General features: G+C 44.3%; 1 protein-coding gene across 1 annotated transcript in view; it reads right to left on the bottom strand.

The window, feature by feature from the left end:
• The window catches only part of smurf2 (SMAD specific E3 ubiquitin protein ligase 2), a 68,910-nt gene that overhangs the window by 55,352 nt on the left and 420 nt on the right, over positions 1-13,138 (bottom strand). The window lies entirely within an intron of this gene.

Consider the following 13,138-nt stretch of genomic DNA (forward strand, 5'->3'; position numbering starts at 1 on the left):
AGGCCTTCAAACTTAAGACGCATGTTAATTGTTCTCAACAAACAAGAGAAAACAAGATGGATACAAAAGATGCACAAGTGTTGCATTGAGCCGAGTGAGTGAGCTGCAGCGGCTGAACCTACCACTGTAAAAAGATGTTGAGGTGCGATGGGAACACACACATGCATTAAAGGAAATGGGTGACGTCATTCTTACTGTGAGAACATTTCATCCATCTTACGTCACCTTTTCCCTCTCGTGATACAGGCTATACTGTAATAATTACATAATAGGGAGTCAACCCAGACTATTCTCGGCATCTAATAGAGGGAACCCGTCCATAATGACCTTTTTTTTTTGCGGCATTTCCGCCACCCCTGCAACCGCACATCACTCGCTCTTTCCACTCTGCACAATACAATGTGCCTAACAGAGAGTCATCCAGGGCGAGTAAAGTCTTCCACAGCACCATGACCACTGCTGCTGCCACTGCTTAGCTGAGAAGTCAAAACAGTGAGCAGAGCCGAGTGCAGGGCTTCTGCAGGCTCGCACCGCTGTTGGCTGGGACCTGGCCTGTTTGGAGAGAGCCACACGGCTTTCCCTCTAAGCTCCTTGGCTTCGCTGCTCTCACTGATGTAATGGAGGAGCGCAGAGGAGAGTGGAGGCCTGGGCTGAGCTGCAGTGAGAGGGGTTGGGGCAATAACCTGTTTAACAGAAGTCCAGGACTGCCGTTGCCCTGCCTGAATCTCTGCTGCTGTGCAAAATCCACGCTTCCCCAGACCAGTCTTTTTCTTTTTTCTCCACACCTTCTTTTCCCACAGGGTTTCAGTTTCTTAGAATGATTTCACAACTCCATCTAAGAGCAACATTACATCATTACCACCATTTTGCACCCCACTTCCCTCCTCCTAATCTTCATTCCCAGCCAAGCACGTTGATGTGTTGAGCTGACCAGACCCCTGTGCTGCTTCTAAGAATTAAATCAACAGTGATATTAAAGTCATTCAACAGCTTAGAAGTTAAGAGGAACATGAGTGGGGACAAAGACTAGTAACAAATAACATACTGTAGCTGTGCCCTTAGTTGTGCCCGTGTCACACATCAAAAATGGCAGATCTACAAGCTCACAATGTGTTGCATCTGCTATTTTAGGTGCACTACACAATGCGCAATCAAGTATAAAATCAGGGGTGTCATTTGGGGTCCCTCCCAGGGGATAGCAATTGCCTGCCCCTAGCAACTGTATTTAACCTCAAATGCCGTTATTTTATGCTGTATTTTCCACCATTTTCTTTGGCAAATGTAATAATTATAACAACACAACTAATAATATTAATACCCTACTTTTTTGTCACTGTATGTTTGCATATAATTTGTAATCTGCATTTACCCATCCCACTTACCAAAAGTGGCCCACTGCGCACTTGCATTCCACGCCTGGCTCCAAGCCAGCCAGCCAGACAGGCCTTTAACCCATTTAAAATGTTAGAATGTGTTGAGATCTTTTCGGCCGCAAGACTTATAATTTGCTTTACCAGATAAGACACACATTAAAAACAGTGCGCACTATTAGTACAGTGTTCTGGGAGCAGTTGAGTGTCTTGCTCAGGGACACTTCGACACATAGACCGGGGCCGGGACACAAACCAGAGACCTTCTGTTTCCCAGGCGGCCTCTCTACCCACTCGGCTACGGCCGCCCCCATAGATTGGAGATCCACGACCATTCATCTACATGCGACACAAATGTTATAGACATTAGACACATGTTTTCTTGTCTGCAACTATGCATTCATTAGCCATGTGGTAACCTTTTTGCCACCCTCTAGTTTATATTTTCTGGTACAACTCCTCTGTATAAAACACTGCTGTGTGAACAAGACATGGTGGTAGTGCACGCACGCACGCACGCACGCACGCACGCACGCACGCACGCACGCACGCACGCACGCACGCACGCACGCACGCACGCACGCACACACACACACACACACACACACACACACACACACACACACACACACACACACACACACACACACACACACACACACACACACACACACACACACACACACACACACACACACACACACACACACACACACACACACCTTGGGGGTGGGTGTCATCATCAATAATAGCTGACATGAGCTAGTCCTGGTGCGTCATCATTGAGATGCCACTGAGGTTCCGTGATTCAAATTGTGAGCAAATGGCATAGTTAAGTGTGCAGGTGTGCGCCATTAACAGCTTTTATTAGGTGTTGGAAGTCATGTTTAAAGTGTGTGACACGTGTCTATGAGCCATATGTCATGTCTGTCCCAAATATAGCCAAGCTGCTTCAATGAAATCATCAAGAGCCTGGCGATGCCAATGGAGGTGGCTTTTATTTGGACGTAAGCGTGTGGCATTTTTATGTTTTATTTGAGATAGGTCAGTGACAGTGTAGAGAAACAGGAAACCAAGGGCAGAGAGAGAGGAGAGACATTCGAGATAAGACAGGGATCGGACTTGAACCCAGGTCCTCACGCTCACAAGGATCACATGGCCTGTGCACTAACTGGCTGAGCCACCAAGCACCCCTTGTTTTGACCTTTGCTGCAATGCTTAATCCAAGTTCTGCCAAACCGCTGAGACACAAATACTTTGGCCTAACATAGACCAAGTCATGTGTTTTATGCCTTAAGACGAGCTCCTGCATTTCACTCCAGAGTGGAGTCAACTGTGGAAATCCCACTGCTGAGTCAGATAGTGGAAATCATCACCGTTTGCCATAATCCCAGTACAGTAAACAAGCACATCAAAGTGTTTCTCCCATAATGAAAGGGTAAGCCTTTACTGGGAGAGTAAACATTAGGCTCACATCCCTGAACATTTTCAACATGGCTGGCTGGGAGTTTCTGTGGCCTCCACCGGTGAGCCCAAACACATGAATCATCAAGCCAACTGCAGTCAGTCATTATTTGGCCCATACTCACAGTGCTGGATGTGGAGGGGAGTTTCATAAGAACGTTACTGACCAGCAAACCCAAACGCTTATCATGCAGAGAGTTGTGCACCAAAACGGCCAAACTCAAGGGAGACACGGGTGAAAATACAATTGAGGGTGGCTACTATGGGCATATCTGGGATTTTTCTGCGTTGAGAACCAGAACATTCGGGAGGAGAAAAAAAAAGAGCCTGTGTTGAAATGTTTGCCGGCTGCATGCCTCTTGGCTCGCATGCAGCCGGAGTGCCCCCTTCTTACAGGAATCCTTGTGCGTATTTGTTCAAGTTTGACGGAGATGCCATTTGAAACGTGATCCAGTGTGAATATAAACATCTCCCCTCTGATCCCGTCTCCTAGAGGACCGAAGGGGCTGGACGTCAGGCTGAGGCACGGACAGACGTATGCAGTCAGCTGCTGGCATCTTGGGGCTTTCACACCAATCAACCCACTGCACCCCACCCCACCCTTTCCCTCCCCATCTGCTGGAGGTTAGCGCAAGAGAGTTAATTGTATCAAAACCATGTCCAGCCAGGTTTATAGCCGAGCTAGCACATCCAAGAATTCAGCTCAGGTTTCCACTTATCTTCATCAGGCTGGGATGGAGGGACTCTCTGGGCTGTTCCCCTGCACCTCCCATTTCTAGGAAAACCAAACAGCTCTTGTGCGTGTGTGTGGATGTCTAGCAGAGCTAATAAGACTTTTGTACAAACATGCTGAGCCGACTCACCTGGAGCACCACCGCCGGCTCGCTGAAAGAAAACAACAATCACAGACGGCACTAAAGAAGAAGGGAAAAAAAGGGGAAATATGCTGCGGCTGAGATCACATATCAAAAACTGGAATGTGACAAGAAGAGGGGGGGGGCTGGCCTCGCACCGCTTGACTACCCCTAAACCACCACCCCCAACCCCGCCAAAACCGCAGCACCTGTAGGTCTCGGCTCAGAGGAACAATGTCCAGTGTAATGACAGAAGAATGGGGGTTCTGTTGTGTAGCTGATGGAGGGAGAGTGGGGAGTGTGTGTGTGGGGGGGCCACTGATGTCAGACTAAACAACACAGAGGCCAGAGGAGGGCCGAGGCAGAACGAGGATTGATCTCCCCAACTACCTGAGACTGGAGTGAGCCTCTCTGAACTCATCTAGAGACTGCTAAAACTCTCCTTTCGCCTGGGAAATACAGTTTTCGCTCATATTCAATATGAAGAATGTAGAATTCTTAATTCCATTCAATCCTTCCACCGTGAACAGGAAAAGAATTCAGCAAAGCTGATCTCCCCTCTGGTCTTCTCTCTGACGTCACTTCCCCTTAAACCCCGAATTGTTTAGCGTTGTTATAACTTAAATAAAAAGGAGAAAGAAAGATTAGGTACATCGTCAAACTGTTTAATTAACCACTTTCCCTATTTGAGGCATGTCATTAGATTCAGAAAATTACCTTCCCCCCCAAAAAAAACTTTTTTCTCTCCAAAATAGCAGGGAAAAAGTAACAGCTCACAATGAGCTTTGTAGATAATCATATTGTTTATCATTTATTTATTATTATTCATCATACGACTAAGTATAGTATAGTATAGTATAGTATAGGCCTTCAGTGGCTAACGACTTTGAAAGAATGTAACAAAATAGCTTGTTAAATATCGCTTTGGAACATTATAATGCAATATCACTTTAAAAGCCATTTATTCCAGTCAAGTGCCAGATAGACCAACTTCTTGGTATATTAGAATTTAACAGAAAAAAAGTGAACACAACACAGCCAACAGAAACTGTACAACATTTGGCATATGTCCACTTTGCCCCCAAAACAAACAAACCAGAGTGGCTGAAGAATACCCAGGGGATGTAAACTCAAACACAGCTACAGACTCAACATAGGATACTCATGCACAGCCACGTGCACAGCCACAGGGTGGGGGGTGGGGGGAATACCCCAGAGTATTCTAACTTCAAAATGAGCACTGGGGAAATGAGTGTGAAATAACAGGGGACAGAGACAAAAAGGCGGCGACAGGGAAAAGGAGGAATGATCAGGCCAAAGCAATACTCGCTGGAGGACCCCTCCCTCGCCTCCCCTCGCCGGCGTCCTCTAATCCAATTCTGACCCATGCATTAACCGCCACAGCCAGGTTAACACATCAAGACTTTGAAGAAGCCTTTTCCCCAGCCACCCAGGAGGATTAGCACTTCTCCTAGGCAAGAGTAGAGCAGTCTTTTCTCTCTCTCACTGTCTGTGGACATTGCAACAGGGGCACACGACCAGCACAAGCTCGAACTAAGGGAAGGCGAGGGAGGAGGCTTGGTTTAAAATACAGGCATGTCACAGGCAGACACTCGATCCAGATGTAAACTCATGAGTCACTGTGACTGATCACACCAAACTAATTAGAACTGTCTAGGAATCTGGAGTAAATTTTGCATCAGACGGGATTGACCGCATTCATTAAAATGAAAAGAGTGGAAATATACAAGCAGATGAGCTAGAGGTGGGAGTCACACATCTTGAATATTAAGATGTGCGTCTCTGTGTGTTAATCAATTGAGCCCAATACTTCGTTGTACAATGAATAGTGAAACATTTTCTGAAAATAGCCTATTTTTGAACATACACCTACATAATGACATGCGCAAAATAGGATTAGCCCTGGGATGGGTCCAGTCGTGCATGGACGACTCGACCCATGAGGTACATGTACAGGACCACACAGCAGGTTTCGGAGCAACTCTGCTCATGTCCAGCATCTGCTTACCACTGGATGCCCTCTCTAGCACACAGATAAAACATAATGGTGATGAGGGCTTTCCCAGTGGCTCAAGGAGCTACCAAACACAGACACACATGCCATGAATCATCCATGAAAGGGATTTGTGTCCTTTGTCACGGGCCGTCCTGTCTGCCTGTCTTTTCTCTATCCCCTATTTAAAAAGTCTGAATGCAATGAAAATAACCGTTAAAAAAAACATGGGTGTGTCCAGGTGGCTCACAGGTAAAGTACTAACCCACCAGCATGGAGACTGATGCCCGATTCCTCCACAGTGCCTCCGGCTTGGTGGGGCGCTCAAACACAATTGTCTGTCTTCACAGGTTGCTAGCGCGGGATTATGTTCTTTGTTGCGGTACTAGTGAGTATTCAAGGGGACTAAATTCGGAAGGAATATTTAGACACAGAGGCTTTGGATGTCTGTTAGCAGCACACAGTTAGTGTTATTGACAGACAGTGCATGTAAAAAAGCAGTTAATCATCCTCCCTGCTCTAACTTGGCAGGAAGAAGCCGATCTCGCCACCCGCTAATCAAACACGACACTCTTGTTATAATACAAAATGGGTCTCACCTGCACAAGACAGTGTGCACAAAGGACCGTTTCTATATCTTATTCCATTTCAATGTCAATTTTTATTGCCGTTTTATATTGCTATTTCATCGCTTTAAAACAAAAAGTTTTATCCATGCACCTTATTAGACATTGTTCGTCTTATAGTAGAATATTTGACATATCTAACCTGTTTTCCTTGTTTCTATCTTTCTCTATTATTTACCCCTTCTTGAAACTGCAAATCGATGGGCACTTGTCCAACAAAGAATTTCACCAACTCTTTTACACCTGTAAACTTAAGATGTGAAAATTAAGTTGTATCTGAATCGTTAAAGCGCCCAGAGAGTCTGAGCAACATGTGAGACCTTGAGTCCCGCTGAGTAACATGACTACAGTCCTTCCCTTTGTTATTCCAGGGGAACCTCTAAAGGAGGAGAAACAAGGGCATGGGGGGGTTCTGGACCGGGCTGTTCTGCTCCCCACCTGTCAGGGGTGACATTTAGACAAGTGTTCGGATCGGAGGAGTGCTTCCTCTCCCCCTCGGCTACATCTGGTCTCTTGCGAGCTGTTGCTGGCAGCGGTTTGAGGGCAGAGCGACCGCAGAAGCCTTTGTCCTCGTTGAAGAGAGCAGCTGAACCAACAGCGGAGCGGGCCCAGAGTCAGTCAATTCATTGACGGAACAATTTCAAAATTATCAGAGAGGCCCTCGGCGGGGAAGAAGGAAAACATTTACAAATGACGTGCAATAATGCTCGTTATGTTGCCCTTTCTTTCAACCCTCCCTTCAATTCCACCACAGCCCCACTTTTCTCTTTGCTATCAGTTTGTTTTCACCTTCTCATCTATGCAGCAGAATGTGGAAATGTTGCGTCGTCTGCGCACCAAGCAGGGGAGTCAACGGTTCCCCACATGTAGCTAATCATTGTGTATTTACAATGTATCCTGTCTGAACACCCAGATGAGCCCAAATCACTTCCATACAGGCACTCTGTAAAGAAAAAAAAAGGCTCTGACTGAGGCCACATGAATGCACCATGCGCAGGCTCAGACCACATTAAAACCGCTCTTGATCATCAGGTCTCTGGGCCTCCACAGCCTCCGTCTCTGCCCAGCTGTGGGGGTTTCTTCCATGATCCAACACTGAAAGACCCTCATCAGTAGACTAAAGACAGGCCAAGCAAGGCTGTGTGTGTGTGTGTGTGTGTGTGTGTGTGTGTGTGTGTGTGTGTGTGTGTGTGTGTGTGTGTGTGTGTGTGTGTGTGTGTGTGTGTGTGTGTGTGTGTGTGTGTGTGTGTGTAAGGAGGAACATGCTAAACAGAAAAGACCCAAGCATTTCAATCAAGGCTGTAGAGTGGGCCTATGTTTAACCTCCACAGCTTGTTGTCGCGTCTTTAAAAACAAGTCTGTTTGGCCATGGAAACAGCATCTGTGTCCATTCAGCAGTCCATCATCTTCCAAGTAGCAGAGAAAAGGCGCGGGCACACTAGCAATCGCTTTATCAAAAATGACAGCATTGACTCTTCAGCAAGAGAAACCTGCTGCAGCGTTGTCAAATGTCATTTACAATGGCGGCTGATCTTTCTTACAGGGGAACAAAAGACCTGTAACTATTCAGAGAGACAAAGAGAAATAGGAGAGAATGGCAAAGACAAAGACAGAGAAATAGAGACAGAACCAAAAAGGCAGCTCACTTAGCAAGGGTGGGGGTGAAATATTCTTTGGACTGATGGAGAAGAGGCATACAGTCGGAAAGAACAGGAGTGACTCAGAGAGAGGGAGGAAGAGATGGGAATGCTAACGGGGAAATCGAGGGAATCCCACTGAGATAGCTCTCTTCTCGAGTCTGAATCAGGCCAAAGAATTCAGATGAGCAAACCATATGCTGAACAAATCAAAAAATAAACTTTTGATGCTTAGGACAGAAAAGGAAGGGGGGGGGGGTAACTTCAACATAAGACTAGCCGGAAGTCAAACAAGACTTTAAATTGACTTAGGCTTAAATGGTTCAAAGACAGCTCATCGTTGACTCTGCTACCCCCATTTGTTGTGTGTGTGTGTGTGTGTGTGTGTGTGTGTGTGTGTGTGTGTGTGTGTGTGTGTGTGTGTGTGTGTGTGTGTGTGTGTGTGTGTGTGTGTGTGTGTGTGTGTGTGTGTGTGTGTGTGTGTGTGTGTGTGTGTGTGTGTGTGTGTATTTTCTTTAAGAATCAAGTCTGATTTCAATTCTCTGCATGGCTCGTGTCGAAATGGAGGGACAAGTTCTCCTTTCCACAGTCTTCATTCTGTTCATCTGGGAAGGCACTCTGTGATTTAGCATCGGCTGTGTCTCAATGAATTTATGACCAATTGGAAAGGCCACAGCATCATGGCATAAGCCATGTCTTCATAGCTGAATTTAAGGCTGATCGTATAATATATAAAGCAATGAGCCATGTCTTAATTGCGTAATTTATGACTCACTGGATCATGTGTTAAGCCATTAGCTTTGTTTGTGTGTCACATAATTTAGGGGTGATCAGCTGTAGACTTTAATGGAAACCTGTCCTGTGTAGTCAAGGGGCAATTCTCACCCCGAGTGTTAGTTTTAGAGGCTCGCTTGCCATATTTTTCCAGTTTAAATGCTGGCAAACATCTGCAACATCTGGTTCAAATGGATATGGGGGGTTTGTCAGCAAAGGAGAGGCTCCTCAAGTGCAAACAGACTGGTCGAATGTAACTGCTCATCATTCAGGACTTCGCAGAAAACTAACTCATCAACAGCAATGTGTCAAAATCATCTAGTCTACACATACTGTAACAACAAGCTGCTACAATGTAGCAATGACACTCTCTGGGCCCATTACTCTCCACATCACAATCTAATAGACCTAGTATACACATACAGCTGCTGGTGTTGAACAAAGAAATGCCTAATGACAGTGTACAGTGAATATACGAGCCTGCTTTCAGCTAAAATTGAGCACTTGGGCTTTACCACCAGAAGACTGCTTTGAATGCTTTCCTATGCTTCCTCTCCTGCTCAGAGGTCTGCGTTCCACTCTACTATGGGCCAGAAGCAAGCTAGCATATGGATGACATGGCACAACATTACATAATTCCCAGCCACCCCCGCCCCACCCCCCTACATAAAAATGTATTCAGTTCAGCTGACTGACTAACAGACAGATGTGTAGAAGACAAAAAGGCAGGAAGTCAAACACCACACAGCAATAGTTAGCTGGGCAAATAAATTTCTATAGGCTTTCCAGCAGGAATGACGTTAGGTCTGGGGACCTGCATTGTGTCACTCTCCCTGAAAACCATAAAGAGATCCCACTCTAGCCATTTTCCATAGTGGACTCACATTCTTAGCATTCTTCGAGGAGACTACTGCAGTCCATCTTGACCTGAAATGACAGACTAATTCAAAGACTAATGGACTCATCTAGACTTCCGACATGAAAACTCAAGTTACAAAAAAGTAATTAAAAACGGCATGGAAATTATGAGCATCGGCCATTTAGATATAACAGTGATACAACATGATGAACAAAATATTTGTACTATTATGTACCTGTACACAATATGTAACGATAAAGAATTCTTAAACCTTGAACAGAAACCATCAAGTGACTCTAGTCAGACACGACGTCATTTGTGAACTAAGACGACAATACAGATCATCATTCTGCGTTCTTGACGATAACAAATGATACTCCAATGATCAGGCACGATTAGCTGGATGCAAATTTCAAAGCTGTGCAGCCCTCCTGCTATACATGGCATGGAAACCCTGTAACTGGCCTGTCTGTCCACAATCTCTTCATGCCTGTATGGCAGACCATTTAATTTCCTTAGAAATATAAATCAATGTCTCAAAACAAACTTGCTTGTCATGTTGGAACTTGAGCACAAACATGATTTACACACCAACTGTGGAAAACAGCTTAGATTACTGGTTCTCAAAGTGGGGTCTGGGGACCCCCTGGAGTCATCCTTGGGGGGTTCCAGGGGGGGTCCACAGCAAATATGGTTAATATAGCATCAAAATCAGTTTATCCATTTGAACTATTTTATACTTAGGCTATTCAAATAGATCTCCAAGCTCAAAATGCACACACTGTGAGCTTATAGATCTGCTATATTTGAAGAAAAAAGATGGGTGTTCACGTTAAAATACATCAATTTAGGGGTCCTTGGCTTGACTGGCTAAGTCAGCTACCCAGCTTGTATCTTGCATTTCTGTCATATGAATTGGTCCCAATTTCCCTGCCAAGCTCCCTCCATCCCTCTACTTATTGCTATCAGAAACAGCACTAGCTTAAATATTTCATTTGGCTCTTCCTGGTGACTAGAACGGCCTGGAATTCGCGTCTGCCCTGATCCTGGAAGCACATCAAACACGGCAGCTGTCATCCCCCCTCTCCCAGTCAAAACAATGTCCTCTCATGTAAACGTCTCTCTGTTTGTGTTGAAATGGTACAAACCAAACAAGTGAGCCAAGGCAGAGAAAGAGAAAGCAACACAGACAGAGGGACAGACAGATAGAGAGAGAGAGGGGAAAGAGAAAGCTAAGTCCATATCACAGCTGCAGTACTGTTGTTACACTGACCTCACATTTGCAACAAATTATGAATTATGTGTCATAAACCTTAACGTGAAGAGTATAGTGTGTGCATGAGACGGCACTGGTGTGAAATGCTCATTACTGGCAGAAGCAGACAGGGCACTTTCCAGCATGAATTGCCACTGCTACTACAATATTCCCCACCACTTATACTGTTTTACAAGAATTACAGTGAAAGAGCCAACTACATCCATGCCAGTAACTCGCTTGAATAGCAGGCTGTTATGATTCATTAATTACTGCTGAGTGGCAGTTGCCTCCTGTGAGCACTAGACCAGTGGTTGTCAACATGAGGTCGAGGGACCACCAAATGTCCTTGAGGGGGTTCCAGGAGGCCCCCCAGCATTAATGCTTGATAGTTCAACTTCGTTTTATTTACAAGCAGGTACAATTACAGAACGTACAAGAAAGGTTATACTGATCAAAGTTTGATCTCTCTTCCTACAGTAGTTATTTACAGTGGCGTAAATTAACTAAGTACATTTGCTCAAGTACTGTACTTAAGTACAGTTGAGGTACTTTTACTTCACTGGAGTATTTCCAATTTTCAATACTTTTACTCCACTACGTCTCTGAGGAAAATATTGTACTTTTACTCCACTACAATAATTGGAAAACTTAAGTTACTAGTTACTTTTCAGATATAAATAATAATATTACAAAACATACATGAACCACTTCAGCCCTATTTTATACATAGATTATTCAAAATTAGCCGATCTACAAGCTCACAGCGCATGGCAACGCGTTGTACTTTCACTCAAGTTACATTTTTAACACAGGCCTGCTAGTCTGCTACTTGTAATAGAGTATTCTTATATTGTGGTATTGCTACTTTTACTTAAGTACAATATCTGAGTACTTCTTCCACCACTGGTTATTTATGGACTGTAGAACCCAATAATATCCAACAATAACAACTTTTTTTTCCCGAGACTAAATCAAATTTGCCAAACGCATATTTCATCATCATTTATTTCAAGGCTTGAAATTAAACATTGTGAGAATCTGTCACTGTCCATCAGTGACAGTCCATCTCAACTGGCCAAAGAAGAATGAGGCTGTCTCGCTAGGCTAACGTTAGCTAGACAACTTTGTCGCTCTCTAACAACGTAGTGTATGTCACTACTATTCAGAATCGTTCAGAATGCTTCTATTTCACTTATGCCACTGCCTTTTTGCATAGAAATATGCACATAATCACAACAGGCAAATCTCCTATTGCTAGTAGCAACGTTACAACAACAAAACTGCCAATGCAAATTTAACACAATAAACAGCCATTTCAGGACCAGTGAGTGTTAATGCAGGGCTAAGACTAGTTCCCAGAGCACCCATTACAAATGCACATACAAATGTAATGGTTTATTTTTGTTTTATTTTTAGGGTTATAATTCTAAGCGTTTCAACAACAATGGCGTGGGAACAACGAAAGGTCTCACGTGTAAGAGACACGACGTTGCAGAGAGAAACACGAGATAATAACGCACCTATTATGGTTAAAGCTACAACTTCATGGCAGCAAGGGCTCCATTCCAATGTTGCCAGGTTTTGTGAGAGAAATAGGCAACCGGGTCTAGGAAAACAAGCCCAAAAGAAGCAACTGGGCCTCATGAGCACTTTAAACCTACCATATATGCATCGGAATTTTTATTTGAAAATAGCCGATCTACAAGCTCTCAACGCGTCGCGAGATCTGCTATTTTCAATAAACTCTGGAAATAAAATATTAATAAACAAATGTTTGAAACATTCTATCAACACAAATGCTCCCTGAGCACAAAACGTTTATGCAAATAGTTGAGAACCAGCTGGTTTAAATAATAATAATTCAAATGTGGAAGCAATTCTAAATAAACAAGTACACGATATAAACCAGGCCAAAAAAACGCAACCACCAGCAACTACCATTTTTTTACAAGTAACTTTACAGAAAAAGAAACCCAAAGTCGCTTATAAATAAGCCGACATGGCAACACTGATCGATTCCAGTAAATACACTGAGCCTCGACTTGATGCTCATTTTTTAATACACTTCGTCGCACGAGCGCGTCGCTCACGCTGCAAAAAAACCCGACGTACTTTCATGTGAAAAAAGTGTCGACGTGCGTCGCGTCGACACTTTTTTCAGATGAAAATGACGCAAAAATGTCCTTTAGAGCGACGACGCGTTCACGTGCGATTAAGTATCATCAATAACAGAAAACAGCCTTCTCTAGTTGTGTGTGTGGGTATAAACATATTTGAGGGGG

Source organism: Gymnoscopelus microlampas (genome assembly GCF_963454915.1).
Source record: "Gymnoscopelus microlampas genome assembly, chromosome: 11".
Classification (NCBI taxonomy): Eukaryota; Metazoa; Chordata; class Actinopteri; order Myctophiformes; family Myctophidae; genus Gymnoscopelus; species Gymnoscopelus microlampas.